The 23798-nt window shown below is 33.6% G+C and overlaps 1 protein-coding gene across 1 annotated transcript in view; it reads left to right on the forward strand.

Annotated features, from left to right (window-relative positions):
- METTL15 (methyltransferase like 15) overlaps window positions 1–23798 on the forward strand; it is a 229340-nt gene that overhangs the window by 199247 nt on the left and 6295 nt on the right. The gene's annotated exons all lie outside the window — the stretch shown is intronic.

Consider the following 23798-nt stretch of genomic DNA (forward strand, 5'->3'; position numbering starts at 1 on the left):
CCAGGAATCAGACCTGAGTTGGACACATGCAAGCAAGCACCTTCCTGCTGTACAATCTCTCCTGCCCCTGTAAATTTTTATGATTAAAAAATGAATAGTGTAGTTTTTTTATTAGTTTAATAAGTAGATATTTTATTTATTTTCTTTTTTTAAGAGTGGGTGGAGAAAGCATGAGGTAAATTTTTACTTGGGACTAAACAGGTGAAACCTGAAATGACAATAGCAGAAAAATATTTTGTTCATCAAAGTGGTTGATAAGCATCCTATATAAGATCTGACATTACCTCTTTAGTTTCACATTTCTGTATTTTAATATTTTGGGCTAAAAGAGAATCGCATTGCCCAAATGCTAAAATAAAATCCTGTGACTCATACATCTATTCTAAACTACCAGCTAACAAAGGGTATGTGATGTATAGGTTATTCCACTTTGTGCATGCTAACTAAATTAGCCTGAGGGGTTTATTGAAACATTTCATCTTTTCTGCTATTCACCACCATAAACCTCTTGAACCTAAGTCTAGCTAGGAGGTGCTTTATTATACTTTATTATAGCCTTTCTGTTTGAAGCCAAAGTTGTTTCACAGCTGTGTTCCATGATGAGCGTTTTCTAAAGCAAAAATACAACTCCTGCATGTTATTTAGCAGAATTCTAATGATAACCTTTTTTTTCTTGCTGTACCATCTGAAGTATACATCAATTTTATTTACCAACATGTTAAGATTTCTTTCCATTGGTTCCTATTACGGGTTCCTATTACTTTGCTTAAATTCTAATGCCATTTAAAAAGTATGTTTGTGTTTTTTAAATGAACCTGATATTAACTTATATCTTTAATTGCTCACAGTTTATGTAATAAAATTTAATCAATATTCAGAGGTCAGACAGTAATCATTTTATGACATGATGTATTCTAATTAGAATAATAAACTGTAAAGAATTAAGTCTCTAATTTTTTAAACTACAAACATACCTCAAGATCCTTCTTACCAGTGAGATTCCTTTAAGCATTGTGATTGTATGAGTATTATTTATTTCATGGTTATTTCGCCCAACAGAAGTGGGCAAAAAAGAGTAGACTGGTTTGCTAATATTAATCTATCCTGTATCTTTCTTTTGTTTCTTCCAATTCGTACATACTAAAGCATCTCTGCTTACCCTTTTTGTCATTTTTTTTAACTGGCTGTGTGTTTGTTTTGTCTCTTATATTGGAGAAAGGGTAGTGAGAAGTCACATTATTTTATTCATATGAAAATCTAGAATTCTCTAGTGCTAAAAATGAAATCCTAGTATTTTAGAACATCCTGGACATCCTCTAGTTAAAAACCCTTATCTGAAGAAACTGAGACTCTGGGAAGGTCAGCCATTTCCACGGGATCACTGACTCATCAGTAGCAAAGTCAATACTAATCTAGAATTGGAAAGTTCATGAATTAGAGACATAATTAGGAATCTGTCTTTAAGAAATTGACTTCTCTGTCTCAGGATCTTTATGTTCGAATACGAAGAAATAGCCTGTAGCATTAGAAAAAATGACGAAGACAAGTGTTTTCATGAAGATTATAATATAAATATATAAAAATGAAAAGTGAGACTATTCGTGTATGGATAGATACAAACCCACTTTAGTAAAACATCATTAGAAGATTCTCTTCAGTATAATGATTCCATTTCAGTGATTCAAATCAGCCTATTAGAATATTTACTGCCTAACTGCTGATAATGTAATATGTTGGAAAGTGAAAATAGGAGATGAGAGAGGTAAGGGTATCTATTTTGTGTTATGTATTCAAAAATTATTTTTGCAGAGGTTGTTATTTACTAGAAAGTAAATTCTGAAGGTAGGATAGAGAAGTGATCCCATAGAATCTCTGGTTCAGGTAGGTTTCAGGCTGAGACTACATAAAAACATGGTGTCCTAAATTACTTTATTAGTAGAAGTCCTTTCATTTATTGTGGTTTAAAGTTGTAATTTTGTGTCCAATGGAAAAGGCTGATACAACTAGAGAATTAGAAGATACTTCTGATATTCTTACATTCTTTATAAAGTCCATTCTTTTTGGAGTATAGTCATAAAATAAGTTTATCATCTCTTTTTTTTTTTTTTTTTTTTTTTTTTGGTTTTTTGGGTCACACCCAGCGGTGCTCAGGGGTTACTCCTGGCTGTCTGCTCAGAAATAGCTCCTGGCAGGCACGGGGGACCATATGGGACACCGGGATTCGAACCAACCACCTTTGGTCCTGGATCGGCTGCTTGCAAGGCAAACGCCGCTGTGCTATCTCTCTGGGCCCCAGTTTATCATCTCTTAAAGTAATATATCTTTATATGCTTTTCTATTACATTGATAACAAGTCAATTGCAACAGTGCAACTTTTCATTAAAATAGAGAAAATAACAGAAAAACTTGTTCTGAGATATCCACAGTTACATTAGTGATTAAATTTCATATCATGACTGTCAGTAGGTTTACATTTGTGTAGGTGCATGTGGAGTATAAGTTTGCTTATAAAAATTCTTGGGGCAAGATTGGAGGTTGTTTGTCCCACACCCAGTGGTGCTTGGAACTACTGCTTACTTTGTGATGATTCCTACAAGTGCTCAGGGAAACATATGTGGTGCCTGGAATCAAACTGATCAACCATGGCAAGAGAAGCACTTTAACCACTATACTGTCTCTCTAGACCAATAAAGTCTATTCTTACAAGGTCTATATTCTGAGAGCTTTATCTTTTTGTTAAATGAACTAATAATTTGAAGGTTATTATAAAGTCTGAATGGCTATATATATTTTTGACTCATTTTCTTTAAATAAAATTTTAATTGGATTACAGGAAGATATACTTATAAAGTCGTTCCTGATTGAGTTTCAGTCATAGAATACCCAATATCAAATCCTGTTACAATTACATATTTCCTGCAACCAGTTTCCCTTCCACCATCCACTTCCACCTATCTTTATTGAAGATATCCCCACATTCCCGCTCTCTACTATTTTTCTCTTTCCATATTGTGGTTTGCATTGTTGTGACTGAAAGGATATTCTGCTTATCAGGATACCTTTACCTTCTTTCAGCACCCAGTTCTTGTCTAGAATGATCATTTTAAGTCATTAGTCATTTAGGTCATTTTTAAGATCATTTATGATTACTAACCCACACATAATTTGATTGCATTTTTAAGTGATATCAAGAATTTCCAAAATGTCCTACTTAAGTTTTAATGGAAGCAGTAATTGCCTTTACTTTTACAATTATATTTTACTAGTTTATATAATGTTTGGTTCAGTTGTGGATGGCAATAGTAACTCTGGGCTTTTTACATCTGTAGCTCTTTTTATGGGAACAGAATTGTATAGAACTGCCACAGATTCAAATGTTATCTTCAGACCATTTTTAACATGAATTTTCATTATGAGAACACTGTTTTATAACTTTGCATATGTTATAGGGGCACAGCTTTATAGCGCAACATCTATATACCACATCATCACCACCAAAGATTTGCTTCTATCCATCATCAGTTTACCCTTATCACACATGCTTCTAACCCCAACCCCTTCTATTTACAATTATTTTGTTTTCTGTCCCTAAAATCAGTTTATTGTTTCCAAAGAGAATGACATTGATCTGTCACTTTATTAAATATGTCTTCATAAAAGAAATGTGGGAGCCAATAGACCGTACAGAAATATTCCTATATCAGTTTCCTGGTGTTGCTATAACAATGTGCCATAAATATAATCTTAAACAGAAAAACAAAGTTTGTTTTCTCTTTACAATTTTGAAGACTTAAAAGTTCTAAATCAAAATGTCAGGAAGGGATCCGGAAAGATCACATATTGGGTAAGGTGCTTATCTTGCACACAGCTGGCCCATGTTTTATCTCTGGAATTTTATATGGTCCACTGAGCTCTGCCAGGAATAATTCCCGAGTACAGAGCCAGGAGTAATCCGTGATCATCTCCAGATGTGGCCCAAAAACTTGAAAATATAAAAAATATCAAAGGCTGTAGGTGAGAATGTTTCCTTGACTATTCCTAGCTGGTTAACACTAACAATCCTTATAGATGCATTACTGAAGTATCTTTCTCCCTTGTCACATGAAGGATTATCCCTTAACATCTATCTTTGCAACCAAATGTTTCCACTTAATAAAAAGGTATACTGATTGTAGTAAAAAAATATAAATACCAGTCATACCAAATTTTCTTTTTGTTTTGTTTTGTTTTTTCGGCCACACCCATTTGATGCTTAGGGGTTACTCCTGGCTAAGTGCTCAGAAATTGCCCCTGGCTTGGGGGGACCATATGGGACACCAGGGGATCAAACCGCGGTCCTTCCTTGGCTAGCGCTTGCAAGGCTACCTCTAGCACCACCTCGCCAGGCCCAATAATGAGAATTTTTAACAATGGCAATAATATATTAAAATTCTTTTGCACCTCACAGAAAGATTTTATGCACTTAATTTTGAAAATAGCCATAGTCTCAGTTTGCAAAATTTATTAGGTACATTTGACTCGTGTAATTTTTAGAGGAGTTGGTTTTTGGGTCACACCCAGCAGTGCTCAGGGGTTACTCCTGGCTCTATGCTCAGAAATCTCTCCTGGCAGGCTCTGGGGACCATATGGGATGCCGGTATTCAAACCACCATTCCTCTGCATGAAAGGCAAATGCCCTACCTCCATGCTATCTCTCCGGCCCAATTCATGTAATTTTAAAGGGGGAATTGGTTCCAGACATCCCTTTTAATAAAACTGATGTTTTCATCACAAGCAGTTGTATTTTTTTTGGTTTGTTTATTTTGTTTTTAACATAAGAACTACTCCATATACCAAAACTCTTTGCATTTCTGGATCTAACAAGAAAAATCACTGATTAATGGGAAATTAAGGTCAATGAAAATACCTAAGTTCAAGTCCTAGTTCTATAACTTATTTGTAAAAACTAATAATTGTAAGCCTCATAATTATTATCTTTAAATGGAAGTGATGTTTACCATTGTTTTTATCAGCATAACCCTAGAAATTAGTTTTTTACTAAAACTAACTTGAAATTCATATGCAATCTTCAATATTATGCCAAATTTAATGATATAGCTATACCTTTTCTGTTATTGGAATTTAAATAGTTATATAATAGACCTGTTGATGAGCAAATAGACAGATGAATTGTATTATGATTTGAATGGAGAAAATATAAGGAGGAGAAATTTCTTAGATATATTTGTATCATATTGATTAAAAATATTGATATTATTTCCAGCTTGACATTTTTATATGACATGCTAACAAGTGATCTGGGTTAACAGCCAGACTTTAATGAATTCTTATTGATGAAGTAAATAAGTAAGAATATATTTGCATTTCCAGTTAAAATAAAATGAAAATTTAGGGTGGTAGAAAGTAAAAGTCATTTTTTTATTTTGACTTTGACATTGAAGGTAGGAGAATATACATATTCAAGTGCTCACTATAAATTAAAGTAGCTTGAGGAACAGGAAAGACTTCACAGGACATAGAATTAAAAAATCCTTTTTGGGGGGAGGTGGTTTTTGGGTCACATCCAATGGTACTCAGGAGTTATTCTTGGCTCTGTGCTCAGAGATTACTTTGACAGGGGCTTGGGAGACCATATAGGATGCTGGGGATAGAGCTTGGCCAGCCCACATGCAAGGCATATGCCCTTTGCTATCACTTTCTTCCCCCAACTCCAAAAAAAAAAAGCAACCTATAATATTATTTCTGGTCTTACCATTATTTTGTTCTTTAAAATAAAGTAACTCATTTATTTTTGTGTCTTATTTTTTTTAATCTATAAAATAGAAAAAATTTCTTGCTGCAGTCCTGAATAAGATATTATTAGAAAAGTTCTCTGTCAGTTGTAAAGTGTGTATGAACTTTAGGATTTGTTTTCTCCTTTATTTTTAAATAGTGATACTCCAGAGATTAAATAAATATATAATCAGAACTTGCAATTTCTTCTTCTGCCCAGGAAGACCTTTCCACAGATCAGAGTACAATCTGTGGTAGCTTGTTTGCTTCATCCAAGCAATTCAGTTTTAGTGGTTTATTTGGAGAACTGACTTACAGTTAGTTGGGAAAGCATTCATCCTTAGTAGTACTAATGGTTTATATTCAACTTTTTATTACTAGCAGTTTTGTTAATTCAACCAGAATCCTTCAAAATTAAAGTAATAAGTAAAATATTCATGGAGAAATAATTATTACTATCAAATTTTAGTGGAATGTATCTTTTTTGTTGTTTGTTTGTTTTTGGTTTTTGGGCCACACCCGGCATTGCTCAGGGGTTACTCCTAGCTGTCTGCTCAGAAATAGCTCCTGGCAGGCACGGGGGACCATATGGGACACGGGGATTCGAACCAGCCACCTTTGGTCCTGAATTGGCTGCTTGCAAGCCAAACGCCCCGCTGTGCTATCTCTCCATGCCCATATATCTTTTTTCTAATGAAGTTAGTCATACAAGTTTGCATTCCTTTATGATTTTTGTAATTTGCATGTTGCTTTCTCTGTCTTTGCCCAAGCATACACTTTATATTCTAACATTCCTGTGATTCAGAAATAAATGGAGATGTCAGAGAATTCAATTATTACTCTATTGGAAATGGTCTGGCCAATATATGGTGATGTTTGAATAGCTTGCCATTGAGTCATAGGAGTCAATAACACTGCCTATGATAATGCACTTATTCTTCTGTCATTTTAAATCTCTTGAGTTCAATCTGTTATATGCTGTATTAATGTGGTAACTTCATGCCAACTAAATTACAACTGGCATTTCATAAGTAAACTTCTTATTTTAATAAGTAACTTTCTAAGAGACATTCTGTACATGGTTCTAACTTAGAAAGAGAAATATGAAAAAAAAGGAAGAAAAAGAAAAAACTCAGTTTTTTGTTTTTTGTTTTTTCCTAAATGGCTACTAGTTTCAGTTCTCAGAACTAGATGGGTTTGGGGGATCCTTCAGGCCCAAGTATTTTATGTTCTGAACTTTAACAATCTTCACACTGATAGTAATTTTGTAAAGATAACTATAAATAGACTGATCATTTTCCCCCTCTTTATTGGGTAATAAAAGTTGGGGCTAGATAGCACAGCAGAGAAGGCATATGGGCCTCTCATGTGGCCTCTTTGATTGATGATCCCTGGCACCCCACATGGTCCTGTGAGCACTGCAAGGAGTGATCTGTTGACCAACACTGATTTAATAATATTTTTAAATAATTCTAGTAACACTGAGCAAATAGTAAGCAATACTGCAGTATTACTGTTAACTCCTTAAATCCTCAGAATAACCCAAGAAACAGTTACTATTGTTATCCCTATCTTACAGATGAGAAAACTGAAATTCATAGAGGCTAAGTAACTCTTTTCATGTTTATTGAAACCAGGACTAGAAACAAATAATCTCACATTAGACCTGTGCTCTTTCATTTTATTTCATTTTTAGCTTTGTAATTAATCATTTTTAATCAAATCACCGTAAGATACACAGTTACAAAATTGTTCATGATTGAGGTTCAGTCATACATCTTTTCACCAGTGCACATTTCTCACCTCCTGAGTTCCCAGTTTCCCTCCCTTGCTTTGTCCCTAAGCCTGCCTTTATAGCAGAATTTTTCTTTTCTATACCCTTAACCCCCATTTTCCTTTTGGCAACTATGGTTTGCATTATTATAACTGAACAAGTAAAATACCATTTTGCTGCCATTAACCACCCATTTCTTATCCATAGTGATCATTTCTACAATTGTTATTTATTATAGTGGTCCCTTTCTGCCCTAACTGCACTCCCTCACTTCTATGGTAAGCATCTTACTATGGAAGAGACCTCCTTTCCCTCAGCTCTATTGCCTTTGGATATTATTACTATCTTTTTTTCCTTTAGATCCTACAAATAAACGTCTATCCATCTTTCTCTGACTCATTTCACTCAGCATAACATTCTCTGTATTTATCAATGTCGTAAGTGCTATTATTTTTCATACTATTCTACATGCTTTCTCATGATTAAAATAAGGCTTACTAAGATGAGTTGATTAAGGTAAAAAAAATGTTATCATTATAGAATGCTGAGTTCTCAGTCTTCCAGAATTTTCTTTGAGAAGAAACTTGTCTTTAGGAATAGTATTAGCAACTCACTGCATTATCTGTGATAAATACAATATATAATACTATTATTATGAACATAAAGTTTTTGGAATGTAGAGAAAAGAACATTTGTTTCTGGTAAGAGAAAATTGACTTATTGAGAAGAGGGATTGCATTGAAGATACTATTAAATTGCCCTTTCTGGGGGATAATTTATAGAAAAATTTTTGGCAACCTCTAGAAAGTTATTCTCTGCACAAAAATAAGATGATTGAATGATTAAGTGAAGGAGCAGGTAGGATTTTAGTATAAAACAATTTAGGTTTCAATCCCATACCCAAGATAGTTCTAAACCTTAATTTATTGAGTTCTATCAAGAATGAGACTTAGATTTGGGTATGAGTTTTAGCACCCTGAATAAGTATAACCAGCTCTCCAGGTCTTCTTAATTATGGCTGTATTTGAACTTTTCTGGCACAGGATATGGGAAATGCATCCTTCTACCTCGGAACTCTTTCATTTTAGAGTTTTTGTACTTCTGCAAGTGAAAATTAAAATGCTCTCTTGGTATTGTATGTTCTGAACTTTAACAATCTTCACACTGATATTAATTTTGTAAAGATAACTATAAATAGGCTGATCATTTTCCCCCTCTTTATTGGGTTGAAAAAGTTAGGGCTAGATAGCACAGTGGAGAAGGCATATGAGCCTCACACGTGGCCTCTTTGGTTGGTGATCCCTGGCACCCCACATGGTCCTGTGAGCACTGCAAGGAGTGATCTGTAAGCAACCTGGCAGAGCTACCCCCAAAGGGAGAAATACTTGTTCCTTTATGAGTTATTTAAAAATTTTAAGAACTTGTTGACTGATTTAAGTTTAAACTGTTTGAATTATCTCAAATGAATGTCAGAGATACCTGGTGTTAATAACTAATAAGAATAAAGATCATATTTCTAGGGGCTGGGGTGGTGGCACTAGAAGTAAGGTGTCTACCTTGCCGGCGCTAGCCTAGGACGAACCGCAGTTCGATCCCCAGGCGTCCCATATGGTCCCCCAAGCCAGGAGTGACTTCTGAGCGCATAACCAGGAGTAACCCCCGAGTGTCACTGGGTGTGGCCCAAAAACAAAAAAAAAAGAGAGAGAGAATAAAGATCATATTTCTAGGAATGGGAATAGAAATAGTGCCTAATAATAGTTCTGATCAAACTTGAATAATTATAGAATATCAGAGAATGCAATTTCTTAGAATTTTAAAAATAAGCATCTGTGCAAACTTCTGTTACTATCTTTCCCTTATTTCTACCTGTTTTACAATGTTTTCATTTATTTTTGTCTCTTTAATCTTTCTCTAACGTCATATTTTTTTTTTGTTGTCTCACATACTTTTAGTCATTTGGTGTCACTTCTATTGTAAGTCTCTCCTAACATTTGCTTTGTATAATAGCATACATTAAATAATTGGAAATATTTGATGACTCCTATGTTCATTCTCAATGAAGTCACCTAGTAACATCCTAATTTACCTAGTGACTTTGTCAACCAGACTATAAGCATGAGGGCTAGATTTTCTATCTATATTTTAGAGATCTAATACAGATTTTGGTTTATATCAAAGTTCAGTAAATATGCATTGAATGAATAAAGGATCATAATAACCTTGGGATATTTAGCAAATGGATGAAGTTAAAGATAACAAATCAGTTTCTTCAATATAAAAGTACTTTCTATTGTTTGATTAGACATAGAATGAAAGTAAAAACTGATTTTCTAGACACTGAATATAATCTTTTTCTAAAGGGTTATTAAAGTTCAATACTAGGTCAGACTTCTTTATTCTGTTTCCTCATTAGCTAAGGAAGGAATTTAACCTCACAATAAGAAGATACACCTATTTAATAAACATTACAAATTCATTTAATGTTCAAATATTTATTATGTTCACTTTGTAATGACATTATTTTGTAATGGACATAAAGTATATAAATTTTAAGTCAAACTTTATATACTCGGCATCAGCAAAAATTTATTTTCTAGTTAGTAATATTTAGACTTTTATATTTATGAATGAGTTTACTTTTGTTCAGTTTACAATTTGTACATTCTTGGATTTAGTTTTTTCTTACCAAATGTATGTACTATGTGATATTTTCAACTAAATCTCTAATTGCATTAACAGATATTTTTCTATATTTTTACATACTTTTAAATAACAATTTAGATATAGAATCAACAGGTTTGTGGTTATTTTACTCAGCACTTAGAGATGTGATTTTATTGCTCATATATATGTAGATATATATATATATATATACACACACACATATATATATATCACTGTATAATTACATACAATGATTGATGAAAAGTTTACTTGTTATTACTTTATGGCTTGTCTATATCTGTATACTTTTTAGATTTCTTGGCATTGATTTTAATTATGATATTCTTTGTTGTAACTCTAGTAATCATTATTGATACAATGAAATTCTTTAATATTTCCTTATTCTTGGATTTGTCAAACATTATTTCTACCCACTTTTGACTTTTCTAATTATTTTATAATATAATATTTACTATACTATATTTTCTATGCCATTACTTTTGTATTATAACCTAAGTGAGATACTTTTCTGGTTTATCAAGTCTTTCTTAAGATGCATCTCATCTCCTGTTTAACCCATTTGTTTAATATCTAAAATAGTCATTCCTAAAATTTTATCAATTTAAAAAATTTGATAGTAATAATTTAGTCTTATTTTCTTCTTAATTTTTTTTGTTTTTGTTTTGGGGCCACATGCCATGATGCTCAGGGGTTACTCCTGGCTACACGCTCAGAAATTACTCCTAGCTTGGGGAACCATCTGGGAAGCCGGGGATCGAACCATGGTTCGCCCTGGGTCAACAGCATGCAAGGCAAGTGCCTTACAGCTGCGCTACCACTCTGGTCTTCCTTCTTAATTTATTGTAAATTTGGTATATGTAGTTCTTTTATTAGTGTTCATCTATTCAGTTATTTTAATTCTTCCTATTTATTTTGTTCTCTTATTTATTTTATTTTATTTTATTTTTGTTTTGTTTTCATCTTTGGGTCATACCTGGCTGCACTCAGGGTTTTCTTCTGGCTCAGAAATAGCTCCTGGCTGCCTCAGGGGACCCATATGGGATGCTAGGATTCGAACCACAGTCAGTCCTGGATCAGCTGCTTGCAAGGCAAACACCCTACTGCTGTCCTATCTCTCCACCCTCTGGAGAGATTCTCTGATTTTGTACAAGTACCAATATATATATATTTAGTGAACATATCCTTAGTGGTCTTTACCCATGCATATGATCTTTGAAAATCATGCCTATTGTTTAATACTGCTTGTTCTTTGCTTTTCATTCCTTTCTCTACTGATCTTTCTTTTCCTTACTGATCATCTTTCTATTCATGTATTTTTCAGTAACCATATCTTAAGAGTGTGTAACTGTTGTATAATAATCATTGTACAATTGGTTCCAAAATTTCCAGTGGTGAAAAATGTACTATATTATTCAAAATAAACAGTATGATTTTATGATATTTATCCTAACTCCTCTTAAATAGACTTTATTTCTATGTCCTAGGATTATCCTTAGCAGTTTTTTCCACTAGACTGTAGATATAAATTAAAAGACACTGATAGATATGGTTCTGATACAGAACATATATTCTAAACTGACAGACACATTTGCAATGACCTACAGACATTTTTGGTGTGTCTGTTTTGGTAGCCATATTCCAAACTTACCACTGGTTCTGTACTTAGGAATTGCTTTTTGCATTGCTTGAGGGACAATATGCTATGCTGAGGATCAAACCTGGATCAACCTTATGCAAATCAAGCCACTTACTCTCTGTCTCTGGCCCTAAGGAGTTTTTCACCTGAAATTCTAATCAAGTGCTCCAGTCTCAGTATATAATATTGCATATTTATTGTCTTTTCCACCAGAAGCATTTTTGATTATGTTTTTAGTAACACCTAAGTTAATTTCTGTTGCTCTCATCTAACCAGCTGGCTTTTACATCTGACTTTTGACTAATGGCAACACAGTTGATTAACACTGCTTCTCTGAACTACTCCTTGTATTCAGCTAACTTGATTTCTAATATTCTAACATTTCTAACATCTTGTTCTATAGAATAAGCTGTACACTAAAGTATAATATTTTTGAAGAAAAAGAAAGACACAAACAAAATATTAGAATCCATAAAGCAGTGCTTGTCCTATTTACTCAGACTTCATTGTTTAGCAGAAAAGGTTATTTAGCTGCCAAATTGATACAAATGCACTAACAAGCACACCAAATTGATGCCACACAAAATGTCTTAATAGATACAGGGCAATGAGAATTAAGCTATAAAGAAAAAAAATTATGACATACAACATGAAATGTTTTAAAAGGTGGGAACAAATTCAGTAGTGCCTAAGAGATGACAACATACTAGTGATGAAATAAGTTATAGAAGAATCCCAGAACCTTTGTTTAAGATTAGTTTCCTTGTGTTGAAAACTCATTTCTGAGATATGTTGACTAATTGTTCTTGTCTCTGCCTTAAGGTCACTACTTCAGGGAGTATTTCTAAAAACTTGAATTTGATGAAGTGCTTTGATTAAACACACTTATTTACCCTGTACTTTCCCTTTCTAACAATTACATAATATAAATTATGTATTCATATGAATGGTTATTTGTATATTGCCCGTTTCTCTGAGGCATGGGAAGATTAAAGTGGCAAAGGTATATAGTTATAATGATACTGGTGTTGGAACTGATGACAAAACAGTGTATGTCTAAAACAACTATAAATAACTGTAAGTCACAATGCTTTAAATAAAAGATATGTAATAAAAAACGTTATATGTAATCTCCCAATAATACATGTTATATATAATCTCCCAATAATACATGTTAATATTAAATAATAAAAAGTAGAGAAAATAGCAAAATAAGAATTTGGATATAAATATGATTCTAAAACATATTCTTTATGACATGCTATACTATCACAAGAAAAAGGAAAAAAACAAACTACTATGGAAATTTAAATTATAGTCTATGGGAGCATTCACTCAAAATGGATTAAAATATTGGATATTAGATCCCAAACCATAAATTACATAACATAAATAAAGGTAAGCAAAGTAATCTACTCCATGTCTTGTTATCAGAGACATATATGCAGGCTCTAATCCATTGGCAAGGGAATCAATAATAAGAATAAATATATGTGACTATGTCAAATTAAAAGGCATTTACACACAGAAGTAGACTTGCATAACCAGTAGACTGTGTAGCAGGTATGTTTGATGTGCTTTAAAAACAAAATTATTGAAAGATTTAAAAAAAAGCTTCTACAGGATTTAATTCAAAAAGCAGTATAAGTTTGGTATTATAAACTTGTGACATTATATGTTGAGGTATTTTTTATTATCAAATAATTTAGTGTTTTTATCATGAATAAATATGAGTCTTGTCAAATTCTCTTTTAAACTATTGATAATTAATTCAGTCATTTAATATGTTGATCTTTTAATAAGTTTTGTCATTCTTATAATAAATCCTATAGTAAATCTTTGCCTTTTGGGATGCTTGTATTTCATTGATAGACACAAATATTTTTAAGGTCATTGTAATATTTAGGAGAAATGTTTTATTGCAGGTTAGTTATGCTGTAGAAGGCTAGTAGATTTTCTTTTTTTTTTTCATATGAGGAATCATTAGAAATCCTAGTAACCAAACAAAAAATATCAAAGCACTGTTGAATTATCTTGATGTCATCTCCAAATTTTGACAAGTATAAAAGATCCAACCCATAGCAAAACTTACATAAAGGTGTTATTGTCAGCATCCTTTTGCATCAACCTAGAGTTGACCAACCACCTCTACAAGTAGTAGAAATCATGACTCAGTTTCAGTTATCTCATCTCCGCTAAACATTTTCAGACAAAAGGAGTATAAAATTTTTTCTTGGAAAAATAATTGTGAAAAATATCAATCCTTTTAATTCTGAGGCATGCTTCTTATTTTATCTCAGTACACAATGTCCCCTGATATCTGTCATCTTGCTCAAGACTATAACTTGATTTTTTTTTCCTGCTATTGTATGAAGATTTGTAAGCCTCAGACATCCATAGTGAGATCATGTTGTCATCAGACTTAACCTGGTAGGAGTTAGGGATTAGATGAAACTCTGAAGAAGTATAAAAAGAACCTCACTGAGTAAAGCCAGTTTTATCCAGAACCATTCAAATTCACAGATTTTAATTAACAGTTTGGAATTTGTAATATTACTTGGATTTCAGATGGGTGAGAATTTAACACTATATTATAGCAGTCCAGCAAAAGGACACGAGTTGCGTCACAGAGACTTATTAAATGTAATAGAAATTCAACAGACGAATGCCGGCAAACAGGTGCAAGAGCTGAATTAATTTTTCACCCAGACCACTGAGGGGGAATTGCTGTGCATCCCATTGGCAGCCACAGCACGTTGCTAATTTCATTCACAAGCTTAAAAATCTCAATATATTTGAGCATGTGAATGTATTAAATTTTTAAAAGTGTAAGTAGCATAAGGGTATCCCAGAACTAAAAATGATCCTTTCTCTCTGGGACTTTAAGTCACTTATCTAGCCAGAAGCTTGGTGTTTTTTTATGAATGAAATTTATCTTATTGCTTCCCCATACAAATTGCATTCTATTATTATATGTAGTACAGACTGTCACTAAGCAAGGTTTTCCTCTTTTAACATGAAATCCCTTGTGATCTACAGGAGAAGAATATGAGTATTCACTGATATGCTTTCCAACTTTTATGGTTATGCAAAGAGTTTTCTATTCAGTGCTTCTGAGGCTAAGTAGCAGAGTATTCCCAAAGTTAATGAAATAAGTGCAAAAGTACAAAAATAAAGCTGAATAATGTTCAGGTAGCCCCTGTTCTTGGAATGGCTTCATTAGAACTCTGGGAACCAGGTACTGCCAGAGATTGAACCTGGGACTCCTGCATGCAAAGCCTTTATTCCAGTCAAATAAGCTATCTCTTCAGCCCGAACCTTTGTTCATCAGACACAAATGTGTCCCCTAGGTTTACATAGTTGAAGAATTAAATATTCATCTTAGAAGAGATAGCAGCTATACAGGATTTCCTAGCAAGTGAGTCCAGAAAAGTCTAATGTATTGTCTTTGATGAGACTGGTTCTTAATCAAAAATATATAATCAGTTACCTACCCAGAAATCATTTAATAATGGCAGCAGTATAAACTGTTTCTTTTTAAAGCCAACTATCAAGAAAACTGATGAAAAAGAGACACAAATAAACACTCTTAAAGCTTGAGTTAATGTGTTTTATTCCAATAGACAAAAAAAGGACAAAAGCCAAAGGTATTCATTACCAATCCCTGGGTAACAGACAGGCAGTTGCTACCTTCACCAGATGCATGCACTGTCTTTAGGCATTATAATGCACATTTCCCTAGGGTAAATGTGAAAAGAAAGCCAAAGTCTTGCAACTTGATGCAAAGTGACTTGGGTTCCATTACAACATCTCTGAGTAAAAGGCCTTCAAGGCTTTATTTAAGTAGATTCCACCCTTGTTTTCTCTCAGAAAAGGTGATTGTTATATAAAGCACTAGACTTGGAATCAGAGCTTCTAGAAATCATTTAAATCTTGTGATTTCATCTTCATTTCTTTACATTCTAATCAGGGTAAAGGAGACTAAATGGTTTGGTGAATAAGCCATCTTAAAATTGTTGTTTTGTTGTGGACAGAATTAAGACAAGAAAACTCAAGAATATCCTCAGGAAACTAGACTATGAAATAATGGTGTTTTTTTTTAAATATGTTAATACTGATCTTGACTTCCAGGATTTTTAGATGTATCAACCAGAACTGGTATGTACTCCGTTCTTTGGGGGAAGTTAGGTCCAATTATTTATTATAGGAAAAGTGGCTGCATGAGATGAACTTCATATTTAAAGGTCTGAGTTTTATATTACCTTTGTATCTATAGTCTTTAAAACTGAAGGGGAAAAAGCCATATTATTTCTCAATTTTCACTTTGTTAACAAGACTATACATTCAAAATTATGAGGGGATTTAGGACACAATCGGTATAAATAAGCAAAAACTTCCACAGAATGGGTAATTTTTAAAATTTTAATGTTTCTTTTTCAGGATAGCAAAAGTCTAGGTAAAATAAAATTAAACAGTTATCTTGAAAGCTTTCTCATACTAATAGGCATTCTAAGTCTACACAGAAGACATGTAAGTTCCATTTCTAAAACTGAACTTCAGAAAAGACATATTGGTGTTAAATTTAGAAAATACTTTGTTATTTGAGGGCCAAATATTTTGTTATTTGTTATTTGTTTTGGTATTGATTACTCCCTGCCCTTTGCTATCAACTTTCAGTGTATTGACATACCATTCTTCTCACTGGATTTGAATTTCTTGAGGACAATGTCTTTTTAAGAGTTATATAAATTATCCCAGCAGTTAGTACATTATGCATAACAAATACTAAGTGAATATATAGTGTATTGTTGAGGATATAATTATTAGATCTTACCGAATATGGTTAATGCCAGTTGTAATCTAGATTTCATGAGCCTCTTCTTTTGCTCACCTAACAGATGATCTTCAAACAAGGTTGTATTGAGCTTTGAAATTAAAGTGCATTGTTTATATTCATTCAAGAACAAGAAAGACAATTCTGAGATTTTCTTGTGGGGATGCACAGGTTCAATCCTTGAGACCTCATGGTTTCCCAGGTACTACTAAAAGTGACCACTAAGAATAGAACTAGAAGTTCACCCCAAACATCTCCAGGTATTACCTAAAGAGAAAAAAAAAAGTGATACAAAAATATGTTACATCTAGGGCCAGAGCAATAGAACACTGGTGGGTGTTTTCCTTGCATACAGTTCATTCACATTCCATCCCAAGCACCACCAGGAATGTTTCCTGAATGCAGACCAGGTGTAAGCCCTATTCATTGCTGCCAAATGTGGCCCAAAACTATATATTTATATATTTTATTCTTGTATATTTCTGCCTAAACATGATAACCAGTACCAAAAGATACTCCATTAAAAACTAGTGAGGAGAGCCTGGAGAGATAGCACAGCGGTGTTTGCCTTGCAAGCAGCCAATCCAGGACCTAAGGTGGTTGGATTGAATCCCTGTGTCCCATATGGTCCCCCATGCCTGCCAGGAGATATTTCTGAGCAGACAGCCAGGAGTAAACCCTGAGCATCGCCGGGTGTGGCCCCCCAAAAACAAACAAACAAACAAACAAACAAACAAACAAAAAACTAGTGAGGAATAATAGAATAGAGAGAAAAGTTCATATTTAAAATGCCAGAATATAAATTGTATGTCGTACTGTAGGTGGTTTAGAATTAGGAATTAGAAATTGTAGGTGGTAATAAAAAGTTAAAAGTTATTTCTACTAGTAAGTCATGTGTATGCCCTGAGCATCACTGGGTGTGACTTAAAAGAAAACAAAACAAAACAAAAAACCTGAAAAAATTTTTCTATGGATTTAATCTTAAAACATAAGAAATAAAATCATAAGTTAATAAAAATACAGTTGGTTATACCTATAATTTTGAATGATGAAAGCCATTTTAAACTTGATTAAAACATGAAAAGTATAAAAGACTTAATTTCTCTAGTGGCAAAAAACTATACAAAATGAAAGGATAAATATGATCTAGCAAAACTTTTTAGATCTGTGTGTATGACAAATGGTTAATAGTCTTATAAATAGCCCTTTCAACTCACTAAAAAAAATTACATCAACAACATTAACAAAGATTAATTTATAACTAAAGTCAAATGGTCATTGAATTTAAAAAGATATCCAACTCAGTTAATTGTCAAATAAATGCAAATAAAATCAACTGTAAACTATCATTTGCCTACTTTTCTAAGTTTAAAAAAATGATAGTGTTTAATACTAATGAGGATATGGGCAGATGGACTCTCCTATCTATTGATGGATGTAAATTACTATGACCATTTAGAAACTAAATTTAGAAGTATTGATCTTAACTTAAATGGGCATAAATAGCCATTGATCTACAACTCTTACCTTTACCCTTAAAGGTTCACTTAGAGTTACAGTATTTTCCCAGATTGTGACTGTACTTTTGGCTGTTTACTCCAGCATCTTTGTTTGTGTGATAATAAAAATATGAAGCATCCTTAATATTCCTACGGTGGTAGGAAGAGTGGAAAACTCTTAATGATCATTGTATTTCCCATTGTTAGCTGATACTTTGAGAACATTTATTAAATAAATAAGCAAAGTGCATTATAATATGTGTAAAATTGATCTGATTTTAAAAGACTAGTTAAATTGCGGTCACTAGGCAGATAATTTCCATATATGCATATTTTCCCTTTTATGCATATATTCATATGCTAAATGCTATAGCTTAAAAAGTACTATATAATTCTTAGTTACATTGATTTTAATTTAAGAAATGATGATGTTTTATTTTACATACAGTTGGTCCTATTTAATTTTCTTCTTTTATTTATTTTTTGGTAATAGTGACTATGTTTGTAACTTTAAAACTTCAATTTTATTTACTCTTTTGATATTTTAATCCATCAACTCTTTATTTTGGGGTGGGGTAAGAGCTACTAGCAATTCAAAGTCAGGCAGATGGGCAGTTCCATGTGATGGGCTCAAGTTACATATTGAGGAGGTGATAAGAGGTTATGGGATACCCCCAATGGTGCTCAAGGTATCACTCTGCATTCCAAAGAATCCTGACCTTGAGGTTTAATATTTCGTTATTGCTGTCTTTAAATTTTTTGATTTGGGGCTCATATATGACATTGCTGGGGTGTTGCTGACTCTGTTCAAAGGTTCATTCCTGTAGTACATAGGGAACCATATATGTAGTACCTAGAGTTGAACAAGGGTTAGCCTCTTGCAAGGCAAATGTCTTTTTAATCCTGAACTGTCTCTGTAGCCTGTTTCCACTAACTCTTGGTGCAAAGTATTTATAGAAGTTAACCAAATTCCTATTCCACTGACTTTATATTTTAATGTAGGTAGACTGTGATAAAGAATACTTTTTACTGATAGGTGTTTTTTTAAAGCAAAGCTAAGAATTTTTAAAGGTTGCTAGTTTTTCATCATTATAGATTAACCTTTGTTAATTCTATGATATTTGAAAAGTGGCCTGTGTGAAATAGGGAATAACCCATATTGGTATATGCAGATGTACAGTCTGTGTATAGGTAATGAGAAAATACTACAGAATTCAAGATCAGAACATGAGTTGAAAGATTTATAGACTGTAGGAAGTAGCTTTGTATGCAATATAATGACAGCTTGGCAATGAAGACTTCAACTGTGTTTATTATTTATGTTTTGGCACCATACCTGGAGATGTTTAGAAGTTACTCCAGGCTCTGAACTCAGGAATTACTTCCATTGGTACTCAGTAGACCATATGGAGGGTTGGGAATTGAACCCAGGCCAGCTACATGCAAGGTCAATACCCTACCTGCTATACTATCACTCCAGCCCCAAGACTTGAGCTTTTATATGATACAAAGAATCTAGAGATATTGAACAACAGGAAATACTGGACCATGAATTATTTTTTTTATGAAAATGACCAGATGGTGGGTCTGTAGAAAAAGTAATGATGGTTTTGACTCTCATACCACTAGAATTGGGGAGATGTGGTGGGGGCCTTGGTAGAGCTAAGTATATTAGAACCACAGGAAGAGAGAGGTTGGGATGGGGGTCAGTCATGAATTTGCTAAAGAGGCTGAGTAAGGAGAGGGAGGGAACTGTGGGCCAATCAATGGTGAAGGGAAACTGCCACCGGTGGTGGATATGGACTCGGAACATCAATTTTCTGAAACTCTGTATTAGTTTTATAAAATCGTAATGTCTAAATAAATGGTAATAATAAAATAATTTGCTGACATACGATAAAGAAAAGTGAGGATTTGAATCTGTCGAGGTCTTAAAAATCACTGCCATCAAAAAACCTGATCTGGCATGTGAAAATGGATTACCTCCAAATGAAGACGATGTTTAACTCTTTTCTTGAGGAGCAAGCACCAATCTCTTATGTCTTAAATTCTCCAAAAGTACTAAAATAAGTGCCAGATAATTTTTCATAATTGTATTGAATGTGAATTAGAACCTGTTATCCTATAGTAAATTTAGTATATATTTTTACATGTACTCAAAAAGTTTGCTTAGGGCCAGAGCAGTGGCACAAGAGGTAGGAATTTGATCCCCTGGCGTCCCATATGGTCCCCGAAGCTAGGAGCGATTTTGAGCACATAGCTAGGAGTAATCCCTGAGCGTCACCAGGTGTGGCCCAAATACCCTCCCCTCCAATGTGCTTAACTTGGAAACCTCTTAATATTAAAAGTAAATTTCTGTGCTCAGAGACAGGAGTAACTCTTGAGTTCCACTGGGTATGGTCTAAAAACAAACAAACAAAATAATATATTATCCTTCAATTTCCTCTGTAGTTTTGCTGACATCAATTTGTTTCTTCAAAGTATTATAAGAGAAACATTTCTGCTCATTTGAGGAATTAATAAAATTTGTGTTTTAGGATTTCATAGGTGTGAACGTTTTGTAAAATCTCAATACTATCTTGTATTAGTCTTTCAGGGAAAAATGTTATTTGAATCACTTGATTAATATATAATTTCCAAATTTTAATATTAGGTACTTCTAGCTCCTTATGTAAAAGAAATATGAAAGGGTAAAATTCACTTACATATCTTCTCATTTCAGATTATTATAAAGGCTCGCAAATTTGTTTTTCCTAAGCTTCTTCATTGAAAGTGCAAATGATAGATTCCTAAAGACATACTCAGTTGGTGAATAACAGTAACAATAAGTAGACTCAATTATATTAAAACAATGACATTTCTAGTAAGTTTTTGTAGTTTAAAATTAAGGTGCCCCATTTAAGTCACACTTTGGTACTTCTAAACATATGTCACCCAAAGTATAGGAAGTAGCCTATTTTATACTATTTTCAAATTTTGTTAACTTCCTGTCGCTAAAATTATTATGGTTTCTCATTTAGTCACTGTCAGTAATGACTACCACTCTATAAACTTATTTAATTATGTACATTAAATTGTAGCTATGATACTAGACTTGAATTCATTTATTTGCTTTTATTCACTTCTATTTTTTCACAAATATTTCCTTATAAAAGCTTGGAATCTTGCTGCAAATTGATCACGAACCTTTCTAAAAGTAATGATTATGTATAAGGAACTCCTGATTCAATTCATCTGGACTGAAACCAAACATCCTTCTTTTTTCTTTTTTTCAAAAGTTCTAAGGGTGATTCTGTTCTGCAGGAAGAATATAAGGGTAAATACCAAATAGTCTTTATTCACAAAAAGATCAGAGTCAACAGAGTGAGACAAACAACTAAATTAAGAATGTAATCACAGTAGTGTTGATTGAGTGTAATTCTAGAGGTAAGCAAACCTCTTTTCACTTAGGACTAATATACACTGGCCTGATGTTAAGTCCATTGATGGACTTTGAAGCACACAAAGAAAATTTTTCATTTGCTAAATGACCCAAATTGTGATTGAGTCCATATTTTCTGTTCATTCTATTCTAAGCCTTAATCAAATGAATTAGCCATAGGAGATTCTATGATTAAACTCAGGAAATGGAAAAGCAAAAGACCTGTTTCTATTTCTGAAGACAGGATATGGGTGATGAGAAAGACAAAGGATTGCAGAAACAATGAACTCTTAAGGAATATTTTCCTTCCTATCACCTAATTCCAGTCTATGTCATGGGTAGCCAATGGATCTGGTGACAGTCTTTATTTCTTTTTCCTTCATATTCCTTGTAGATTTCCCTATCTACTCTCTGCATGGAAGCTTCATTCCTTGCTATATGGAGTGATTTTCTTAGAAAATCCTTTTTTGTTCCATCACATGCATGGGACACATATTGATTAACTGTTCTACAATGGCCTCCTCAGCAGTGGCCCCACTTCACTTCTTAAAAGTTAAATTTATTTTAGACACTGTGGTTTATAGTTGTTCATAATACAATTATTTCTTTTTCTGTTTTGTTTTGTTTTGTTGTTTTTTGGACCACACCCAGTGACGCTCAGGGATTACTCCTGGCTATGCTGTCAGAAATCACTCTTGGCTTGTAGAACCATCTGGGACACCAGGGATCTAACCACAGTTCATCCTAGGTCATCACATGTAAGCAAACACTCTACCACTGTGCCACTGATCCAGCCCAAATACAGTTATTTCTGATATTCAATGTTCCACTACATTCCCTCCACTGTGGTCATCATTTTCCCAAACTCCCTGAAGTTTGTCCCTTGGCAGGAATAGTTTACTTTTTCTGTGTGTGTATTTCTACTGGAAAATCAGAATGAAAATGTGGGGTTGGGGTTGTGTGATCTACACATTTGAGGATCTGCAACACTGAGGGTGATGAGCTCAAATGGCAATAGTGGTGGTATATAGTGGCCCTCTAAAAGCTCCACTGCTCTGTTTCGAGGCTGCAAGGCTGGTCTGGTCTGTCTTGAGTTTTTCCTGCTACTTGGGACTTTACTTTCAGTTGCTTGAATCTGTGATGAAGGCCACTTGTGCTGGCTTGTCAGAAGGTTCTGGTTCATGGGTAGGGCTGCCAGAGTCATCTGGAAGAAACCCAACATAGACAGACCTAAAGTGACAAATAGGAGCCTCTGCAGAGATGAATGGAGAAACCGTGAAGCAGGGCCATTGGCGAGGAGGCCGTTGTGGGGCAGATCTGTGTGTGCAACCTTAGGTCTTTTAAAGCAGGGTGTGCAGGGGGGACTTACCCCACCACTCTCCTCCCCAGTCCTCAGTGGGAAATATATGCTTAGCTGGTATGATCATGAGTTTTTCCTGCTTATCTATAGTTTTTACTTCAAAATAATCTGGTTTTCTTTCTAGTATTTTTATTTCCATTACACGTATTTTTGAATCTTTTATCCCTTTTTAAATAACATTTATATATCTGCATTATCATCATTTTTATAAATTATAATCATAAAAATACAGTATTAGATTATATTTCCAAGACTGGAAACATAAACTTTGGCCTCCAGAGCAGCACTGAAACTCACAAAAAACTGTTGTAGTTCCTTGTCACCTTCTCACCCTTAATATGTCACATTGGAGATTGACATAGCCAGACCTAGAAATTCTTTTCAAAAATGTCTTTGCATATAATCCTGCCCAGAATTCCCTAGTTAAAATTAAGGAATACCAAGCAAGAAATCTTTATCCATTGGAATTGCCATATTGTTTTCATGACCACTAATTTATGAATGTAAGTGAAAACTTTTTCTCCATGACTTTATGACATTAGCAAGGACACTAATTTCACATAATGAGTCCTTTATAATGTACTTAGGTCTCACTTAAAATTAGAGGAGATATAGATTCAGTACTCAAGAAGTAAATTTTATAAAAATAATCTCAGAACAAGAATACTTCAACACCCAAGAATGAAAAAATGGAATCTGATCACTACGAAAAGAACAGGTAGCAGACTGTAGAAGAAAATCAAGCCTAAAGAATCAAAGACAAATTTCACACATTCCTAAAATTTATATTAAAATATGACAGTGAGGAATAGGATGA

This window comes from Suncus etruscus, chromosome 9 (assembly GCF_024139225.1).
Source record: "Suncus etruscus isolate mSunEtr1 chromosome 9, mSunEtr1.pri.cur, whole genome shotgun sequence".
Lineage (NCBI taxonomy): Eukaryota > Metazoa > Chordata > Mammalia > Eulipotyphla > Soricidae > Suncus > Suncus etruscus.